This window comes from Montipora foliosa, chromosome 5 (genome assembly GCF_036669935.1).
Source record: "Montipora foliosa isolate CH-2021 chromosome 5, ASM3666993v2, whole genome shotgun sequence".
Taxonomy (NCBI): Eukaryota; Metazoa; Cnidaria; class Anthozoa; order Scleractinia; family Acroporidae; genus Montipora; species Montipora foliosa.
Genome location: NC_090873.1, coordinates 6522793 through 6527792, shown reverse-complemented (window position 1 = coordinate 6527792; position 5000 = coordinate 6522793). Strand labels below are relative to the sequence as shown.

At 37.0% G+C, this 5000-nt stretch overlaps 1 protein-coding gene across 3 annotated transcripts in view; it reads right to left on the bottom strand.

Moving 5' to 3' along the window:
• LOC138003490 (loricrin-like) overlaps positions 1 to 5000 on the bottom strand; it is a 92072-nt gene that overhangs the window by 73069 nt on the left and 14003 nt on the right. For 2 of the 3 annotated variants that reach the window (XM_068849591.1, XM_068849593.1), the window contains exon 1: positions 3201 to 3433. The exons of the other annotated variant lie outside the window; for it this stretch is intronic. The gene's annotated coding sequence lies outside the window, so the exon portion shown is untranslated. Of the gene's footprint in view, positions 1 to 3200; positions 3434 to 5000 lie in introns of those variants that run through there. 3 annotated transcript variants of the gene reach the window in all.

Below are 5000 nucleotides of genomic sequence, written 5' to 3'. Positions count from 1 at the left end.
TAGGTCTCTGCTTACGAGCCAGAAGGCTCATCAGGCTGGCAGTTATCTCCGGTTTCATTAGCATGAAGCGAACAGGAGTATTTCTACTCCCCCTGGATGGGATGCTAGTCCATCGCAGGGTTACCCCCAGCATTTCGCCAGTACCCATTTATGCACCTGGGTGGAGAGAGGCACCGTGAGTGTAAAGTGTCTTGCCCAAGAACACAACACAATGTCCTCGGCCGGGCCCCGAAACCGGACCACTCGATCCGGAGTCGAGCACACTAACCAAGAGGCCTCCCACAATTTCCTATGGGTAGTGCTTATTAATACAGGGATATTTTTACGCAGTATAAAGCCATGCGGAGAAAGCAGAATATTTTATCCGTCTTCTTAAGACGGATAAAGCGTGTAGGACGAATTTAATTTAAGGACGGTACCTACTATTGTTATTGCGCGTACGTTCTGCGCTTCTCGAGATACTCTGGTTTCCTATCGGTGATGCTTACCAAGACAACGATAATTTTGCGCGGTTTAAAACTATCCGGAGAAAGTTGATCTTAGTAAGTACTCTAGGTATCCAAAAAGAAAATTGGGGTAACCACGCATTTTTCAGAGATAATTAAGCTTCAATTTGGAAAAGAACGCCTATACATTGCTCTGTATTTTAAAGCTTTTTACAAATATTGTTGATTAATTATCTTCAAAAAATGCGTGGTTACCCCCAATTTTCATTTTGGATTTCAATAACACTTGTTAAGATGTGCTTGTTAAGACGTGATTTTCGCAAACCGGGTCTTGCTGTGTAATACCTTGTTTACTTTCCAAAATGTTTCTTAGGTAATTGTGAATGATGGCACCCGTTTACCAAATGTTCATAAATATTTAATTCATCTTGGCAGTGAGACATTCCGTTTTTCCGCAAAACGGGTCTCACTGTATAACACCTTGTTTACTTTCCAAAATGTTTCTTAGGTAATTGTGAATGATGGCACCCGTTTACCAAATGTTCATAAATATTTAATTCATCTTGGCAGTGAGACATTCCTTTTTTTTCGAAAAACGGGTCTCACTGTATAACACCTTGTTTACTTTCCAAAATGTTTCTTAAGACCCGTTTACAAATGCGATTTTTGTCGCAGCCACTTCATGAAAATTTTGTCCCTGAATTGCAGACATATCCGGAAATAACGTTTTTTATTTTTAATTGTTAACCCATTGCCTCCCAGGGGTTCCCCAATGACGAGTAAAATGGTCTGACGTTAGACAGAGTAAAATACTACGTCTGGCCGGTTTAAGCCGGTTTGGGTGTCAAAAGGTTGGGGACATAATTTTTCAGTGAGTTATTAATGTACCTTTTTTTTATTATTATCAGTCGCCTTTACAGAGTTAATGTTTTTAAAAATTAGAAATATCACAGCAACTAGTAATGAAAAATAATTTCCGACTGGAAGAGGGTAAAATAAGCACACACTTCAGCTAAATAAGACTGAGATTCTTTGATCTGTTGAAGAACGGTCTGACTCGTAACTTGCTAAACTGTCTCCTGCCGTCTTAATCTTCGAACTGAAGTCTGTGAATAGTTACCTTTTCCAGTTTGTTGAAAATTCAAGAACTGTGGGAATATCTTTTCGGCAAAAACCCTCTCAAGAAGTCTCAAGAAGATACTTTAAGTTATCAAATCGAAGACGATCGCTAAGGCACGATGCACGTCACAGGGAAAATGATATTCTGTTTTCGAGACACTTTTTCTCGTAAATTAATAATCATTATCCAGTAGCATAATTCGTTAACCTCACTAATTTACATGTCAAAAAGTGTTCTCTGATTAAGAATTTAAAAACGTAAGCTTTCCGCTTCCAGACTAAAGCCTTTAAAAACTAAGATGTAAATGGAAATATATACAAAATGGAAGAGTGAAAAAATTGTAGAAACGGTAAAAGGGAAAATGCGCTAATCTAAAAGAAATTGTAATCTATCGAATACTATGAAAGGGAAATCGCCTGAAGTTAATCACGTCACTAACGCCCTTCTTGCCAACGACTATCCACCTGCCTTCCACGGAACTTATTCTTTCACCGGAAGAATTGGTGGGCATGTATTGTATGTATTGTATAGTATGTATTGTTTTTCAATCTGATTGAAAATAAATCCACCGCCATGGCCCGCCTTCCTCATGTTCGTGGTATCACAGAACCCCTCGCTCGTCTTCTTTTTAAAGAACGGAATTAACTTTGTTACTAGACCTCACAAGACCTTACAACAAGAATTCCCTTCCTCCAAGTTTAGGCCTCCTATGGAACTCAAACGAATGTGGTGTATAAAATCCCTGGCGCCGATTGTTCCTGGAGCTACATTGGTGAGACTGGAAGATGTTTTTCAACGACTCACAGAACCCAAATCAAACTTCATCTTACAGGTTAGCCTCGTTTAATTTTGGTATTTTATAGCATTTCATCAGTATCTATGTAATAACTAAGTAGAGCCACTTCTCTGTAAGTGAGTGGGTGATGTACCATTCATTCCCCATCATAAAGAAGCCCAATGTGAACGCTTTACAAGCTGTCGTATCGTATTGCTGTTGTCCATCTCGTTGATTTTGTGTGCTTTGCTGTTTTATATCCGTTTTCTATATTATTTTTGTAATATTCACAGTGATAAGATACTGGGAATATTGAGGTAATAAATAAATAAATAAATAAATAAATAATAAATAAATGAATATAAAGATTAATGAATATATAAATAAGTGTTATGTAGTATGGGGAAGTCAATCTTTGGAGTCTAGGAATGAAATCCTAAAGTACATTAAAGCAAATAAACTATTACTTCGCAGTGTGCTGTGTACTGATTTGTCATAGTAAATAAGGAACTGCATTGTGTTTATTAAATGATGAGTCTGTTATCATCTTTAACCTGCTTATATTATTCCTTAAAAAACGATTACAAAACAAATATTAATTATAAGATAAATCTGCATTATACAATACATACTTTGTAAAACGTAAACATTTCTTCAAAAGCAAGTATTATATCCAGAGATATGATATGACATTAAATAAGTCATGATAATGACTTGATGGCTGATATTTTACTCTGGCATAAATTAACTGGATATCACGTTTATCTTGTGTGTTATTAGGTAGTTTATTACACCGCAAATCAAACACTACTTGATGGAGACAAGACATATGAGTTACAGAGAACTATTGTCGACATACCTGTTAAGCATTCGTTGTATAACACCTTGAAGTTTTCTTCCTCGATCGAGTGTCCTGCACGCCATTTTGCAATCATCAGCTAAACCCTTTGATAACATGATATAGACGGAACCTCGACCATAAGGGTTTGACAAGACCTCCATAATGCAAGTCTCCAACATGGGCATCATTTCTTCAGGAAAAAGAGCCATGAAAATGGCGTAAATCTCGAAGAGTTTGTTTCGCCATAGCGTTTCTTGAGTTGGAACGTGGCAGGAAAGTACTGCATAATTTAGTGTTAATTCGCAATTCAAATGCGTAGACATGTTCAAGGTTTACTTTCAAATGCAAATTTTAAGCCATTTGGAAGAAAAGATACACTTTTCTTCATCCAATCAACACAGACGGCTATGTTAAGAGATCGTCTTCCTAAACATGCGGAAGAAACATTTTTCTCCTCGTGTATACAAGCATAATTATTTAGTTTAATGTACTTCATGAGATCATTTTGGCATCATTTTTATTTTCTTCCATAGATTTTCAAAACTTGTTGCCAATTTTTGGGTTGGAGAGGGGAGTAGGGTTTGTGCATCAGTGAGAGTGTTCTCCTTCCACCAATACGACATGGGTTTCATTCTTGGACTCAACGTCATTTGTGGGTTGATTTTTTTGGTTGTCTACTTTGCTGCTCTCCGGATACTCCGGTTTTCCACTCTCATCAAAAACCAACCCTGACATTTGATTTTTTTATCATCTTTGACTTCCTTTGATTTCATTAGATTTTCGAGCTCCCCAATTTGTAGAGCACCTGTGCTCAGCTAAATAAGATGACGACCGAAATAAAGTAATATGACGATGACGATGACTATGATGATTATGATGATGACGATCGCGATTGTTATTATTATTATTATTATTGTTATCATCATCTGCATATATTTTTTTACTAAAAGTGGCTTTTCTTCAAGGACCTTATCTTTATTTCCAAATTTTTTTTAGTCAGAATACGATTATGACATGAATTTTTCTTATTACAAATACGAATATCACCGTAATTTTATGACTTTTTTTTTTCTTTATAATTAAAAAAATTGTGCTTGAAGACAGCTCTCTTGCGCTTCAAAATAGTCTCTTTTTTAATGGACATGAACTGTAAATAGGTTTTAATAGTTCTTTTTTTTTCTAATTCTAAGGGGGTGTTTACATGATACCGGTACGAGTTTCATTCTGGTACGAGTTCATCCCGGTTCTTACTTATCGCTCTGTATTTGTTTACATGATACCGGTGAAAAATCTCATACCAGTACAACTCATACCAGTATGAGTTCATCCGGGTAGTTGTACCGGATCGAAATTCTCATAACGGTATGAAAAGTTATACCGGTATCATGTAAACGCTACATTGACTCCCATTCCGGTACGAGTCGTCAAGTCGTGGTGGACTGGGACTATTGACGCATGAGTTGTATTTCTAAATATTATTGTTTTGGTTCATGCGTTATCCCTGTGTCAATATTTGTGTCGTCCATGTAAACGCGGTGTCGCGGTGTCGGTGTCGGATAAAAAACATCGTGACCAGTAAAAGAAATGAATTATAATATTGTTATTTTCAGAAATAGTGCCGCAGGGACTGATCTAAGGGACGGACCATTAGAAAAGTGATGGGGGGGGGGGGGGGGGGTGGGTGGGGGATTTTCAGCTTGTACGAATTTTTTTTTCGCGCACTGCTTGTGCAGGAATTTTTTTTTCCAGGTGAAACCCCCTGCACGAATTTTTTTTTTAGACAAATATTGCTTTTTTTAACAGTGAAATCTTGATTCA